The sequence below is a fragment of the Mustela nivalis genome (genome assembly GCF_964662115.1).
Source record: "Mustela nivalis genome assembly, chromosome: 3".
NCBI classification, from domain to species: Eukaryota; Metazoa; Chordata; class Mammalia; order Carnivora; family Mustelidae; genus Mustela; species Mustela nivalis.
In genome coordinates, this window is record NC_139022.1 from 83,379,025 (window position 1) to 83,396,442 (window position 17,418).

Consider the following 17,418-nt stretch of genomic DNA (forward strand, 5'->3'; position numbering starts at 1 on the left):
GCAGGCAGAGAGGCAGGCAGAGGGAGAGGGAGAAGCAGGCTTTCCACTGAGCATGGAGCTTGATGTGGGGCTCGATCCCAGGACCCTGAGATCATGACCTGAGCTGAAGGCAGAGGGTTAACCCACGATCCTCTCAGGCACCCCATTTGATGACCTTATTTTTATGCATAAATAGCTCTTGATCCTACATATAATATCTATTAACTATGTATTATTGAGAAACTCCTTTCACATTTCTCAACCTTCTCAGCTTAACTGGTAAAGATCAGTTTACCAGTTTCTAACTTCCTAACTTGCAGAAGGCTGCCATCTTGCTTTGTTCTCACATGGCCCTTCCTCTGTGCACCCAGAGACAGAATAAGTTCGGTTCTTTCTTCTTATAAGGACACTAAACCCATTATGTCCGCATTTAACCTTAATTACCTGCTTGGAGGCCCTATCTCCAAATATAGCCTTATGGTGGGGTGAGGGCTTCAAAATATGAATTTTTTTTGCCATGGTTGCGGGGAGGGAGTGGAAACACACAACTTAGTCCATAGCACTATATATTCTAAATTGTTCTCCAGGATATAAAGTTTACATGCCTACCATCAATGCATGAGAATTTTTCTCCTTTATCCTCGACAAACTGGGTATTGACATTTAAACATATTTGTCAGTTTGATGGATTAAAATAGTCTTTTGTGGTTCTAATTGTAATAATTTTTTCAGATATATACATACTTTTAAGGTGGATTTCCTATTTATTCCATTTGTCCATTTTTCTATTTAATATTCATTATTTAATACATATTTGGGCATATTATGAAAATTCCTTAAAGATCATTTTAAATTTTAAATTTTAATGAGTACCATCTTTTGTTGTGATTTATTAGATGATATTATACTTTAATGTTTAAAGGATTTATCTCCCCTTCTTCATTTTACACAGGAAATAAAAGTCTATTTTAGCAAATCTAAAAAACAGATAAGCAAAAAAGAAAAAAAAATCACTTAGATGTAACCTCTATAAATGCATTTGTGCGTATTCCTCCAGACTTTCCTATGCAAATGTATACATATAAATATCTATATTTTACAGACTTTAAATATTTTTGCAAAAATGAGATCGTACTTATATCAAAAAACCTAGTTCTTGCACCACCTGAATCTTTTTTGCTCTGGTTGCCTTGCTTCCCTGATGGAATTGCCTGGCAAGGCTCATCCCCACATATTGTTCCTGTCACCCAGAAGGAGGGATGCTGTTCCTGGCCTCCAGGTGGACTGTATCCGCTGTGGCCATTGTGCTCTGATCAGGGGCTGTCTGGAGAGGTCAGGTAACACAGTCTAGAAAGGGGTGAAGGCTAATGCCCCATGGGGTGGACTCTGACCAGTGAGAGGAAGATAGGAAGGGACGCGCCGAGTTGCTTATCCTTCCTCCACTTAATGGACTGTTCTGAGGAGCAGTGTTACATGTCCCTTCTCTGGAGAGGTTTTGTTTGGGCAAGCAGCTGTATTGCCTGATAACACACCACAATGTATTTGCTGTCCCTCCTTCCCTGACTCACTTCCCTTTTCCCTTCATTAATGCTTTACTAAGATTGCGTCTCCCAAAGCATTAGCGCGAAAGATTTACCTTTGAGCTCTACTAGAGAATTTTGGCTCAGACAATATTATCTTTGTATTTCTATTCCAGGATGGCAAATAGTTTTGTTTAATCTTACATATTAATTCTGATCAAGTGGTTAGGACTATCCTGAGGGTTGTATTGAGCAAGATCCTGAAGTTCTAGTTCAAGCTCACTGGGAAGAGTCATGGATTATAAGCAATATTTGCACATTTGGAATGGGCTTGGCAGAGTGGGAGAGTGCATAAAGCCAGACTGGCCTCCTGGGAAGCTTGGCAAGCTCATGTGGTGGGGAGAGTCCCACGCCTGGTTAAAATAAACTGCATCTTATTTTAATTTCTATTTCTTTGATTTTTTTGTATCACCATTTCTTATATAAATTGCCCCAAATTGCTTTTCTTTCTTTTCTTTTGTTTCCTTTCCTTTTCCTTCTTTCTCTCTCTCTTCCTTCTTTCCTTCCTTCTCTTTCTTCCTTTCTCTTTCCTTCTTTCATTTCCTAAATATTAAATCTAATTTTTAAACAAAGTAGTTTTGACATATATCAAATAATTCCAAGCGGCTAATAACAAAGAACCCCAGTTCTTTTCCAACTTTTCTGCCCCTGATTTCTCTCCCATAAGCAACTATTTCCATTCTGTTTAGTTGCTATTTCTTTTGGTGGGAGGAGGAAGTAGTTTGCCTCAATATTTCTAAATGATATATTTACACTACTATTTCTTGATTTTTTCAATTGTAGATATTCTTCGTGAACTATCTACTATGGAAGACAAGAACTTACTTGTCTTATAAATTCCCTCTGCTATCCCCTCACGCTCTCCCGAAGAGTGTCCCTTCTCCAGTTTTCCCAATATAGATGTGTAATAATTGGGGCATAAGTCAGTGTTCAGAGTATGCATTGCTATGACTACACAAACACTGTAACAGCTAAATGTCAAAGTGTATCATGATTATATTTCCTTTTTTGTTCAGCTTTTTGTTTTCCTTGGAGTTGATTGCCGCAGGTTTTTTTTTCTTTTTTCTTTTCTTTTTTTTTTTTTTTTTTTAAAGATTTTATTTATTTATTTGACAGACAGAAATCACAAGTAGATGGAGAGGCAGGCAGAGAGAGAGAGAGGGAAGCAGGCTCCCTGCTGAGCAGAGAGCCCGATGCAGGGCTCGATCCCAGGACCCTGAGATCATGACCTGAGCCGAAGGCAGCGGCTTAATCCACTGAGCCACCCAGGCGCCCCCCCCCCTTTTTTTTTTTTTTTAAAGATTTTATTTATTTATTTGACAGACAGAGATCACAAGGAGGCAGAGAGACAGGCAGAGAGAGAGGAGGAAGCAGGCTCCCTGCTTGAGCAGAGAGCCCAATGCGGAGCTCGATCCCAGGACCCTGAGATCATTACCTGAGCCGAAGGCAGAGGCTTTAACCCACTGAGCTACCCAGGCGCCCCTCTTTTTTCTTTTCTTATTTATTTATTTATTTTTTTAAAGAGAGTGTGTGAGACCAGGGTGGGGTGGTGGGGGTGGAGGGACAGAGGGAGAAGAAGATAGAGAAAAAAATCCCAAGCAGGCCCCACACCCAGAGAGGAGCCCAACTACAGGTTCAATCTTGGCCCTGAGATCATTACCTGAGCCCAAATCAAGAGCTGGATGCTTAAATGACTGAGCCATCCAGGTGGCTCAGTTTTTGTGTTTTATCGCTAACTCCAGACTCTCTGGTAGAACTGTACGAAACCTTCCACTATAAAACAAAGATTGCAAATAACCTATTAGTTCCGCGTATCTGACGGTCCCTTCAGATGCCCTTGTCTTCCTGCTCTCATCTTTTTCGGTTGCTCTCTTAGTCTGCTGCCCCGTTATGCTACCAAGAATTTTTACCACCACCCTGAGAATTTTCTTCATTTGACTCACATATTAGCTTGCTAGCTGTGTGGAGTTTTCAACTCCTTTGTTTTACTGCCTTATCTTGACGGACTATATACTCTACCTGCTTTTCTAAGAAAGGATTTCAGAAGAGGTAAGTTCTTGACATTTACTTCTAATTTGCCTACTTAATTGATGGTTGATACGCGCATAGAATTCCAAGGGGCTGTGTTAGTTAGAATAGGCTAACTCTTGTACCAAACAACCCTCAAATCTCAGTCAACTAACACAAACAAACATTTGGTCTATTCATTGGTAAGTGCAGTTATTTATGGAGGAGGGTTTTTTGTTTTTGTTTTTGTTTTTTTTTTGGTACATGATTTGGGGACCCAGTTTTCTTTCATTTAGAGACTGCACTGGGGCTTGGAATCCTTCCCTGGGACTTCTGCATCCATCCATCCATCCAGGTGACAAGGGAGAGAACATGGAGGAACTTCTGAAAGGTTTTAGAGGTCTGGCCTGGAAGTAGATTTACTTTCACCCACATATCAGCAGTCAAAACACAGTCACATGGACTGTTTAAGTGAAAGAAGGCTGGAAAATGTAGTCTACTTGCATGTTCAGGAAGAAGAGGAGAAACAAGAATATTATGAGCTCTAGCATTTTAGCCACAGTTGGAAGTCATTTTCCCTTATAGTTTTAAAAGGCTTTCTTCTTTTGTATTCTGGCTTTCCACGTCGCTGATTCCTCATTTTCTGCATCTGGAATGTCTCATTTGGTAACTGACAAAAGTCTCCTGGAAAGACATGAACAAAGGAGAAAAGTCCATAGGAAATGTAGTCATTGTCACATGGTATGCTAAACCTGTAGAGCGTGATTTTGCTCTGTATGTGATGTTTGGCAAAGTCTGGATACACTTACAGTGATCTCAAGTGGGACATATGTGTAGATGCTGAGAATCGAGTGACCAGAGGCCAGGGATGCTGTTAAACATCCTCCCATGCATGGAACAGCCCCCTACAACAAAGAATTATCTGGTCCAAAATGTCAATTGTGCCAGGTTTGAGAAATCCTATACTAAATGTCATCCCTGGGCGTTAGGTTAGAAAGAATGGTCACCACTGCCATAATAGAAACGTGCAGAATGATTGTACACAGAGAGAGGTGATGGACTTGGCCTAGAGGATAGGAAGGTTGTAGATGTGATCCTTGCCTTCTGTGCAATGAGCTGGTCTTAATTACTTTGCTATATCTAGTGCTTAGGTAATTAAAACAGGGATTCTGGTTGGTAACCAATTAGATCAACTGAAGGATGACTGACATCTTTATGAAATTGAGTCTCCATATACATGAACATGACTTTCTGTTTTATTTTGGTATTCCTTGCTGACTTTCAAAGTAACATTTTGTGATTTCCTTCATTAAGGTTATTTTCTAGTTTCGTTAGATTAGTCCTAGGTATCGTCTTGTTTTTGTGGTCACCATTAGTGTTACATCTGTGTTTTGATTACCTTCTCAATAGTTCCCCTTTATTTTCAAAAGTTTAAAATACAAAGAAAAATAGCATCAACAGTGAAATGAACAAGGACAACTTTAAACAATTTCCATTTTCTAAGTGCTTATTATTAATGCATGAAAGTGCAATTATTATTCTAGGTTGACCTTTTTATATAACTTCCTTGCAGAACTCTCTAGTACTTCTAAAAATTAGTGTAGTTTTTCTCATGTAGGAGATCATAACGTTGGCAAATAACGACAGTTTTGTTTTTTCCTGTCCAATTCTACTTTATATTTCTTTATCTCATCTTCCTACATAAGTCAGCACAGTGTAGAAGAGAAGGGGGGAAATAGCAGACATCTATTTCTTATTCCTGATTACAAAGGAACCAGAAATATTTAGGAGTATTTTTTTGTCTTGTTCCTGATTATTAGAAAGATGCCTTTACAAGGTAACTGTTCACTGTGGAATAAAATGTTTGCTGCAGACTTTTTAGTAGTTATCATTTATTAAAGAATTTATTTTCCATGCCAAGAGTTTTAGTGAGAATAAAGGTAGTATTTTTCATCAAATACTTTTCTGTATCTGTTGTGATGCTTGTACAGTTTTTCTACTTTAATCTGTTAATGTGCTAAGTTTTCTCCTATTAAAATACTCTTGCATTTCTAGGAAAAAGCAATTTGGTAAATGTAGGTTATTTTAATTATCCACTCTGGATTTGGTTTGCTAATATTTTGTTCAGGATTTTTGCATCTTTATATATAAATGCTAATGATCTATAGTTTTCCTGCCTTTAACCAGCCGTATCTACATTTTGTATTAAGATTTAGGGGCATCTGAGCGGCTCAGTGGGTTAAAGCCTCTGTCTTCGGCTGAGGTCGTGATCCCAGGTCTTGGGATCGAGCCCCACATCGGGCTCTCTGCTCAGCAGGGAGCCTGCTTCCTCCTCCCTCCCTCTCTGCCTGCTTTTCTATTTGTGATCTCTGTCAAATAAATAAGTGAAATCTTAAAAAAAAAAAAAAAAAAAGATTGTACTAGTTTTTTAGAAAAACATGATGACTATTTCCATTCCTCATCCCCCACACTATGGAAAGTTTTGTGTAAAATTGGAAAAAGCCGATTTTGGAATATTTGAAAATATTGTTATGTGTCTAATCTTTTCTTTGGGGTAAGACTTTAATTACTGATTTGATTTCTTTAGCGTTAGAGGATGGGACTATCAAGGTTTTCTATCTTGGCAACATATTTTTCTACAGTTTTTCCTTTTGTTTGCTATCAAATTTATTTCAATAAAAGTGTTATTAATTGTACTGTCTTTTAACTTTTTATTTATCTGGAGTTATATCTGGCTTCATTCCTAATACTGTTTTTATTTTTACTTTTTGATAATTTCTTGCTCAAGGTTTTAAAGAACAACTCTGGCTTTTGGGAGCCTCTATAATTTTATATTTACACTTGAAATTTTAATAAAGTAAGCTGTATGTTATGGAACATGCTTTTCTTCTTTCAAAAATACAAGACGTTTAAACTTTTGAAAGCCACAATTCTTACTTTCTGAATTCAAGCCATTTTGGCTTCTCCTGATATTTTATCTTCATCGTCTTTAGACTAAAAATTACACAGTATTATAGATATTGTTTTAATTTGTCAATGTTTGCTCAGAGTTGTCTTTATCATTGTCATATGATTTATTTTTAATTAGCATTTCTTCTTTTATCTCAGACTGCCTCTGGAAAGTTTTCCTTTTTCTTTCAGTATATACTCGAGAAGTTGTTTATGGAGAATTTGAGGTTTTGTTCTTCTGAAAATATTTTTGTTTCACCTTTATTTTTCATTGGCAATTTTTTTGGAGCCTAAAGTTCTAGGTTCACTTTTTCTTATTTTCTCTCAGCACATTGCAGAAATTAGTCCACTGCTGGTACTGAAAAGTCAGCTATGGTCCACTTGACTCTCCTTTGTAGATAATTTCTTTCGTTCCTTCTTGTTCATAAGATAGTCTCTCTAGCCCAGGTATTTTTCCCCCATTTTACTCGGATGTGTTTAGGTGTATCTTTACATTTATTTATCCTGTCTGGGACTCATGGTGCTTCCTGATTTGAGAATGCATGGAATATTCTTCCCACAGTCTCTTCAAATGTTGCTTCTCCTTTATTCTTTCTATAATCTCCTCTGTTTCTTGTGGAACTCTAACTAAACGTATGTTGGTCTTTCTCATCATATTCTCTGCAAATCTAAACTTTATTTCTAGGGGCACCTGGGTGGCTCAGTGGGTTAAAGCCTCTGCCTTTGACTCAGGTCATGATCCCAAGGTCCTGGGATCAAGTCCTTCATTGGGCTCTCTGCTCAGTGGGGAGCCTGCTTTCCCCCTTCTCTTTTCCTGCCTCTCTGCCTACTTGTGATCTCTGTCTGTCAAATAGCTAAATAAAATCTTTAAAAAAAACAAAAACAAAAACAATAAACTTTATTTCTAAATGTGAATTACGTGTGTGTACTTTTGGTCCCCATGCTATATTGTATGTAATTTCTTTTTGGTTAATTCTCTCTTCATCTATGTTTTTTCTGCTGTTTAAGTAATGTAATGAGCTTTTCTTTTTTTTCTGACTTCTCTTTAAAAAAAAATAATGGACTTTGTTTTTTAGAGAAGTTGGACAATCAAGTGGGAAATACACAGAGTTTCCATATATCCTCTCACCACAGTCAGCCAGAGCCTTCCCCACCAGCAACACTCCACAGACTGCATGCCATTGGCTAAAAAGCTCACTTACCTTCCCAGACTCTTGTTCCAGACTTCAGCAGGATATGCTCTAAGCTTCTGGCAGCCTGAGAAACTCCAAGTATCTGTCTCTCCATCATACATCTGTGATTTCGCTATATTTTACTGAGCATTAGAAGTTACGAAGCAGGGGGGCGCCTGGGTGGCTCAGTGGGTTAAGCCGCTGCCTTCGGCTCAGGTCATGATCTCAGGGTCCTCGGATCGAGTCCCGCATGGGGCTCTCTGCTCAGCAGGGAGCCTGCTTCCCTCTCTCTCTCTCTCTACCTGCCTCTCCATCTACTTGTGATCTCTCTCTGTCAAATAAAATCTTTAAAAAAAAAAAAAAAGAAGTTACGAAGCAGGGATTTCAGGCCCCCCACTCTGCCACATGCCCTTCCATCAGTTTTTACATTCCATTGTATTTGCCGCCCTGGAGGGTTGGAGCTTCTATCTCCTAACCCTTTCCTTTCTGCCATTCTTCGGAAGAAACCCATCCCAAGAACTTCATATAGTGAGAAGAGCACGAACTAGTTCCAAGGAATGAGATTATGTGTTAAAAATCACCAGTTGTCGGGGCGCCTGGGTGGCTCAGTGGGTTAAGCTGCTGCCTTCGGCTCAGGTCATGATCTCAGAGTCCTGGGATCAAGTCCCGCATCGGGCTCTCTGCTCAGCAGAGAGCTTGCTTCCCTCTCTCTCTGCCTGCCTCTCCATCTACTTGCTTGCTTCCTTCTTTCTCTGCCTGCCTTTCCATCTACTTGTGATTTCTCTCTGTCAAATAAATAAATAAAATCTTAAAAAAAAAAAAAATCACCAGTTGCCATCCAGGCTGCTCCAGTGGAGACTCATCAGCCTCCCTGCACTTCAGTTCTTCTCATCTGCAAGGGACAGTGCTGCTCTAGGAGGCGCTGCAGCCACCTCCTCGCCTGGACGTTGGATACCTTGATTCCTTCAGGAGCCTGACATCTGTGGCTGTCGGTCCTTGATTTATGGTTCAGCTCACTCTCTGTCCTTCTGAGTATTTTTAAACATAGAAATGTATTTTAGCTTGAGAAGACAGGACTATTGTGTGGTGACTCCATTCTGGTGTCTTGTCTAGTCTTAGGGATGTCACTGGGCCTGTGACATATTGAAGGAAGACTGCATGAAGTTGAAATCCTCAGAGTCAATGAGGTGCACTAGAGGGGGAGGGCTTGGCTACGGCAGCTCTATTTTAACACTATTCAACCCATTCTCTCCCCCACATTTCCCTTCATCTACTTCCTTCCCTGTCCCCATCTTTCCATAAATATTTACTAAGCATACATAATGTGGTATGGAATATCACATTACGTAGTGTGGTGAACAAAACAGAATTCGTTCTAGCTTTAAGAAGTTTACAGTCTAGTGAGGGAGATAGACATTAAACTAATGTAACAGATGTGAATTTGGGTCCCAACACTTGAGCACAAGAAATGTCACATCACTTAAAAAAAATCAAACTAATTTTAGATTGGACACATAATTCATTGGGTCAAGGAATACAAATGTAATTTCTGAGTAGCCTGTCCCCCTTCCCTGGGGCTTGCGAAATCTAGGCGATATTAAAATTAGGGATTTAAGAAATCCAAGAAATTTGGGGGGAAAGGCCTCAGTCATCAGTCCATTGATGATCCCTGTCCAAACCTGTGGTGTCTACTTGAAGATAAGAAATGTTTCTGAGATTGGCACCCACTCTCTTGAAGCCACAATGTTCTATTGGATTTATGGCACTTTAATCGGAAATATTTAGGTGTGAGGAGTGTGGTGTCAGTGTAAGTTAATCCGAATCAACATCTTGAAACTTCCATGGTAACAAAAGAGATATTAGAAATCATTTTTAGTGAGCAATATTAGTTGTATTTAAGGTACCTTACTGGTTAGGAAAGATATGACAAGAGCCATAGTGCTGGCATCAGTAAAGTATAAAAACTCAAGCTTGATAATCCAAGCCACTTTGCAGAGAACCCTGTTGAAATCCTCTCATACTGAAAGGTTCCTAAAAGTCCCCATAAAGTCCCTGCCAGCTGCCATCTGACCAAGTCTTGGTTGAGGACCACAAGACCAGAGAGCATGGTGTTCAGCATGTGGCTCCACATAAGCCCCTCACTGGAGGTCTCGCCATCTTGGAAATGCTGTGTGGAAGAGGCATCTGTCCCTAACTAAACCTTCCAAACTGACTGCCTCTCTACCCTTCCTCACCTACTCCTTTAATCCCTCTCCCCTCTCAGGTGATCTAGTTCTGTATCTTTGGAGATATAGAATTTCATACATGGTAGACTAAATCCAAAGGCTTTGCAATTCTCTTCTGGAGAAAGAGAAGTCCTTATTGTCTTTAGAAGGGGAGGGCCTAATGCCACTTTCTTTCTTTTCAAGCCTATTGCTGAGCACAGAGAGCCCAGTCTAACTTCTCAGTGAAGTTCTTTTGCCATGCAAGTTATTAAACAAGTAAGGATTTTACCTTCAATTCTTATTCTTCTGAATTGTCCATCCAAGTTGAGTAAGCTCTTTTTTAGGATTTGATGAAACTATATACTTGTTTGGACTTCTCCTGAAAGATATGAGAGAAAGGACAAATAAAGCCCTAGACATAAACATTTTATTTGTTTGGACACACATACCCTGAAGTATCCAGGGTAAGCATATTTTAAAGAAATCACCGATGTCCCCATGATAGTAATGATTGCTCTGCCAAGACAAGTATAGAAAGTTGAATCTTAGATGCATTTGCATTATTTTCTAAGCAGTTGGACTAGTTTGGTCCTGGTGGGGTAGTTTGCTTTCCAAAACCATGGTCACCATGCATACATATATTGCAAAACATAACAAAGCTCTTTAAAAGAAAAGAAAGCATACTCCTCTGGGTTTTTCCACACCCAGTGTGTTTTTAGTACACAGAGACACTTTTTTTCCCCTTTTGGTTAGGCAAACAAAAGGGGTCTAGGACTTCGATAAAAATATAAGATTTCAGGGATGCCTGGGTGGCTCAGTCATTAACCGTCTGCCTTTGGCTCAGGTCATGATCTCAGGGTCCTGGGATTGAGCCGCATCAGGCTCCCTGCTCAGCGGGGAGCCTGCTTCCCCCTCTTTCTCTGCCTGCCTCTCTGCCTACTTGTGACATCTCTCTCTCTGTTAAATAAATAATCTTTAAATATATATATATATGCATACCTATATATATGCATAGGTATGCATATATATATAGGTATGCATATATACCTATGCATATATATATATATGTATATATATATATATATATATTGATTTCAGCTCTGCCTAAAGCATATGTTTCTTCCCTACAGATGTTTACTCAACTGGCACTCTGAAAACATTAAGCCAGGAAAAGAAACATCAATGTATGCTTCCATTTAAAAAAAAATGGTGATTGGCATGAATACAGCACTCATGCAACAAATAGAACCAAATATATAATAAACGGGACTGAACTTACCCTATTAGTATGTAAAACATTACTATGGTCTCCCCAATTTGCAACATTTACATATCTCATTATGAGTAGGATGCTCAAAGTGCCATAGAATAGTCATTTTACCCCTTTAGTGTAATACTTACTTACCAAGAAATATTAATGAGACAATCTCATAAATCTCTATTTACTGAATCTAGTGTCTCCCCTCAATTTGCATTTGCAAGCTATGATTGCATTATGTTCCTGGAAGACTGGGATATGAATTTACTACTGCATAGGCAGGCAGCTTCCTTAAAACCTCCTTTATTAAAGAATGTTGGAGGAGGAGAAATAGCCATGATAAAGACGTATTTGAAATCCATCTGAACACATGTGTTCTTTTATATGGGTTTAACAGAACTTAAACCTGCAAAAAAAAAGTTACACTTGCATTTTTTTCTATTTCAAGAAAACTTCCTTGTAATACTTTGAATTTACATAGTTCAGGATATTATATATATATTTTGTTAACTCTAAAGCTCTTCCAAAAGGCTGAAAGTTTAAAATAAAGAAATAAAGAGCAGAACACTGATGGTAATTCTGATAGCCTCTGGGGAGGTTGCATTAACATTTAATTTGTGGCCAATTTGCATCGTACAGTGGCAATCATGTTTGTGCATGATACGGTGATTAAACTGTTCAGGACCCTCAACTCTGATGATCTTTGCCCTATTTAGAAGGTGGGCAAGAGGTTACTCTTGACTCCAGAAAACAGATGTTTCTCTAAAAACTTTCTCTGTCCTAGAGGAAGGAGTGTCACAAGGAATTGCCAAGGGCATGAACATAATCTCTGACCTCTAGAAGCTCGCAGAGTGAAAGGCTGTATTCCTAAGGATGATGTTGTGATCGCTGGTAGTTCTGTAGAGAATTTAATAGCACACAGATGATTTTTAAAATGTCAATAATTACATATTTTTTATAATATACATTTGCAAAAAACTAACTTGATATTACAAGTCTAAAGGAGGGGACAATAGTACATGCGTTGATATCAAGAAAGATACTAGTTAAATAATAATACAGGTGATTTTCTGATACGGTGAGTTTTCTGAGCCTTTTCAAAAGGCTTCCAGATGTTCTTTGTCAAATTCTTTCTTCCCATTTCTCTTGTACATGGACTCTACTCTTCCTTTCCCCAGTCCCTAGCACTGTCACCCCCTTTCCACAGCCTTGGGTGACACTCTGGACATAAGAAAGCCACACTAAAGGGTATAACTCACAGTATAACTCACAGTCTTTAGATAATCTTCAGTGGTGGTGTTGCCAAAGTGGGTGTAGGAGTGGCTTGCATCAGAATCACCTGGGCTACTCGTTAGACTTGTACAGTTTTCCATTCATCCATTCTGGGGTGGGGCAAGGAAGTTAGATTTTTTTTTTCTTTTTAAGATTTTATTTATGGGGTGCCTGGGTGGCTCAGTGGGTTAAGCCTCTGCCTTCGGCTCAGGTCATGATCTCAGGGTCCTGGGATGGAGCCCTGCATCAGGCTCTCTGCTCAGCAGGGAGACTGCTTCCTGCCCCCACCCCCAACCCCTGCTTTCTCTGTTTGCCTCTCTGCCCACTTGTGATCTCTGTCAAATAAATAAAATCTTAAAAAAAAAAGATTTTATTTATTTGAGAGAGAGAGAGAAAGCACAGGGGTTGGGGGGGGGGTCAGAGGGAGAGGGAGAAGTGGGCTCCCCGCTGAGCAAGGGGCCTGACATGGGGCTCGATCCCAGGACCCTAAGATCATGACCTGAGCCAAAGGCAGAAGCTTAATCGACTGAGCCACCCAGGCACTCCAGAAAGACAGATTTTTAATAGTACCCCAGGTGAGTAAAGATCCTGAGTAAAGTTGAAAAGTAAGGCATCAGTGATGGAGATAACTGGAGATAGCTCCAAACACTTAGTCAGGCAAGCAAAGGGCCCAGGGAAGCTCATCTAGGTAACAACTGCTTCTTCAATGGAATATTCTCATTATTTAACTTGAAAATGGTACCTGGAAGCCTAGGTCTTTCTGGATTTTTGAGGCAAGAGCCCCTTTCAACTTGCTGTACTGCTGCTCCCTATGGCTTGACTCTGGTCTTCTTAAACCCAGATTTGCATGGCAGATGCTGATGGCCAAGCCAGAGCTCCGAAGGAACATAGTTACTGCTGGGCTTGGCCCATGGACCCTCTCTGTAACCTTTTGTAAGAGAAAGTGCTACAGTCACAGGGTTCTTATAGCTCACCTCATAACTTCTCCTCCCAAATTAAAAAGGTTTCAATTTCATAAGATAATTTTGGTTACCAGAAAATCCAGGTAGGGCATCTACTTCCATACAAATTTTATAAAATATACAAAAATTAACTCAAAATAAATCAAAGCCATAAAAGTATGAGCTAAAGCTATAAAATAAGCTAGAAGGAAACAGGTGTAAATCTTTGCAGTCTTGGATCACACAATTTTTTTAGACATGATACCACACATCCAAACAAAACCAAGGAGAATAGATAACGTGGACTTCATTAAAATGAAAAAGAATTGTTTTTTTTTTCTTTTTGTTTCAAAAGACACACCATCAAAAAAGTGAAAAGATAACCTAAAGTAAGGGAGAAAGTCCTTGCAAATCATACATCTGATAAGGGATTTGTATCTTGAATATAGAAGGCACTCTTGAATATAGAAGGCACTCAAGATAAATAACTTGATTAAAAATGGGCAAAATGTATTGATATACATTTCTCCAAAGAAGATACAAAAAGGATGAATGAGTACATGCAAAGATGTTCAGCGTTATTAGCCATCTAGGAAATGCAGATCAAAATCACACTGCAGTCCACTTTAAATTCATATAGACAACTATAATCACAATCCAATAGTAACAAGTGTTGGTGAGGATGTGGAGAAACTGGAACACTCAAACGCTACTAGTGGGACTATAAAATGACACAGCTGCTTGGAAGAACAGTCTAGCAGTTCCTGAAAAGGTCAGGCACAATCTTATCATATGACCCAGCAATTCCACTCTTAGATATACTTTATGCCCAAGAGAAATAAAAACATACATCCAAACAAAAGTTTGTATATGAATATTCTTAGCAGCATTGTTCATAAGATTCCAAAGGTGGAAACAACCCAGATGCCCATCAACTGATGAGGAGGTAAATAAAATGTTGTCTATTCATAAATGGACTATTATTTGTCAATAAAAAGAAATGAAGTACTGCTGTGTACAACCACATGGATGGACTCTGAAAATATTACTCTGAGTGAAAGAAGCCAGTCACAAAATATCACATATTGTGTGATTCCATTTATGCAAATGTCCAGAACAGGTAAATCCATAAAGACAGAAAGCAGATCAGTGGTTGTCAAAGGCTGGGGTGGGAGTGGAAGGTCGGATGGTTGGGGGAGAAGTAGGAGGGGCATCATCTTTCTGAGGTGATGAAAATGTTCTAGAAGTGGAATGATTATTGCACAACTCTTTGGCTATACTAAAACCTACTGGATTGTACCTTTATTGGGTATATGAATTACTGCTCAATAAAGCTATTACCAAAAAAAAAAATAAAAAAAAGAAGAAGAAGAAAACTCCTTAAATGGCAGGAACAGGGATTTGACAGGAAGTCCTCAGAAAGTCATCGTGTGAATACACTTATATTCCCGTCTAGTGAAGCAGGGCTTCTGAGTTCTCAGGGAACTGAGCAGACTGTGGAACATAAAAGGTCCTCTTGAAAAGTGTTTACCAACCTGTCTGATGAGGTTGTGGGTGGACAGTCACGAAGATGTTTGTGTATGGGACTGGGGCCAGAGAGATCCAGGGCTGATGTGTTTTAATAAGGATGGAAATATGAGTATGTGATAGGGAAGGGAGGAAAGGGGAGGAGAGAGATGGGTAGGTAGGTAATAGTAAACATTGTAGATGGTAACTGGGAAACCAATTAGTCCTGATCAAGCCAGAGACTAAGATTCTTCTGCCTCGTCTACCCTGGACTTCTATCTTTCAAGGATCTGCCTCTGCCGGGAGTTTATCTAAGAACATCAAGGACAATTGTTGTACATATCCTTCACTCCCAGTTTTGGCATCTGCTCTTCGATTTTGCAAAATTGGGCTGAGTATGTATGAGTCTCGCTGCCACTCAGTCCCAGGACTGAGCTCCTAACACTCTTACTGCTTGAGGGCATCCCAGCTGTTTCAGAAGTGTGTCACCAGTTCTCCATGCTGAGGTGAAAAAGCAGTTATGGGAAGAAACTCAATTTGGGCCCCCTTTTCCCAGCCAGTAAACCTTGGTACTGTAATGTGGAAGTCTTGCTGTGTACCCTTCTGTGTTCTTCAGAATGCATAAGGTTAGAGTAAAGGGTCTTAAAAATGAGAGACCAGAAAAGAATTGCAAACTCTTCTCTTTTGTATCAAAGTCATACTAATTACATTCATTTACATGATTTGCTTATGCTTGGTTACCAGGTAGCACCATGATTGTTTGTACTGGAAAATTTGAGTCAGATTAATCTTGCCGTGCATTTTGATTACTAAATTCTTTCCTTGAATGCTCTATTTTCAGAGCTTATTATTTGTAACACGGTCATGACTTCCCATAGCTGGAAAAAAATTAAGGCAATAGTTGTGTGAAACGTTTTGGCCTAAACCTTATAATTAACTTTTTTTCTCCAGCAATATTTTAGGACAAAAATCTCGATATGGCCACATTTATACATGCTCTCTTGTCCAATTGCAGATCTGGGATTAGAGATAGACTCCAGTTTACAAATTCTTTAGTACCTATCTGTTTCATATGATGGAATGAAGGCATATCCTATTTAGAAAATGCATTCCTAGGGGTAGAAACTCTATGTGAAATCAGTGATAGCTGGTCTTCCTGGCACGTTTGTAGCGAGGACACATTTTTCAGTGGCATACATAGGCTATTTTATTTTCTTCAATTCTTTCTGCAACTTTTGACCAATGCTTCCTAAGCACAATGTGTTTTAGAGCTCTTTTTATCTCAGAGAATTTTAACCAATCCCTTATTTCCTGTTGATCTGTACCTTGGATTCCTAACCATTTTCATGAAGGCATCTCGAGCTTCCATGATTCTTGCCTTCTAATGGCTGATGGGATTATCCCTTAATTTACTTTCAGCAGAAGGAGTATGGTGACTGGTATACACTTTTTTTTTCACTCATAATTCATCAAAATTATCCACACACACAAAAATCATGACAGGATGAGAGACCTCGGCTGAGGGAATAAAATAGAGAGTGCTCCTTCGATTGAGAACAGTGGAGTATATAATGTTTAGAACCACTGGCTAAGCATTACACACTACGACGTGTCTCAAATGTTACCCTCCTTACAATGTAATGGGTTAGGCTGCGAGTTTCATGGGGAAAAGACATGAGACTCCTGGGTTAGAAACAAAGAATAGCTTATTACTCATGGCAGTTGCAGCAGCTAGAGGACAAGCAATGCGGAGCATGTTCCCTGAGCCCTGCTTCTCATGAGGTGAGAGGGCCAGGGCCAGGGGACACCTGCACAGCTGGTGGGTTGCATTCTAGAGAAGAAGCCTGAGCTTAAGGAATGTAGAGCTTTTCCAATGGCCAGTAAGCAAGCCTGCCCTTTGCTCTGAGGGGGTAACTCGCTCTCTGTTTGAAGGCTTTTTATTTTATAAACATTCTTGAGACGAGATGAGTCGGGAGGCTGAAAGGTAAAATGGAGATGTGAACAGGGGTGTGTGGTCCATCAGCCTGGGTTTCATTCCTGACCCTGTCACTTCACTTTGAGTGGTTTTTATATCCACCTCATGCTATTCCTGCCTCAGTGTGTTGCTCTAAAGATTAACAGAAGAGGTAGCATTGTGCTTGGCACACAGTGAGCCCTCAACAAACATTAACTGTCATTGTTATTCTTTCCTCCCCAAATACTATCACAACTTACATACGACTTTGTAACCTGGTTTTAAAATTTGGAAGTGGATCATGAATATTGCTTCTGATTACGGGGCTCTTTCTTGAGGTGAACAGAGTGTTGCTCAGAGAGTGGAGATACATCAGGTTGACGGCCCCAGGAGACAATGAGCTGGTCTCTGAAGCAGGGCCCTGGCAAACCAGGGGCACGTTGTTCTTGGGCCCGATTTGGGCGGGGGCCAGTAAGGAGAAGGCACAAGGTCACAGGAGAAACAAATGCAAGTGTGATCCTTTTGAGGCCACCAGTCAGGACTCTTCCACTTCAGCCCTGGGGTTGTGTGTATTGGGGGTGACTCCCGCTCTTTTG

General features: G+C 39.7%; 1 long non-coding RNA gene across 1 annotated transcript; it reads right to left on the bottom strand.

Moving 5' to 3' along the window:
• Positions 1–3,764: 3,764 nt before the first annotated feature.
• Positions 3,765–10,473, bottom strand: LOC309860807. The gene is made up of 3 exons (XR_014309648.1): positions 10,380–10,473; positions 10,181–10,270; positions 3,765–4,250 (listed from the first exon to the last, which is right to left on the bottom strand). It is a non-coding gene; the product is annotated as an uncharacterized lncRNA (long non-coding RNA).
• Positions 10,474–17,418: the final 6,945 nt, after the last annotated feature.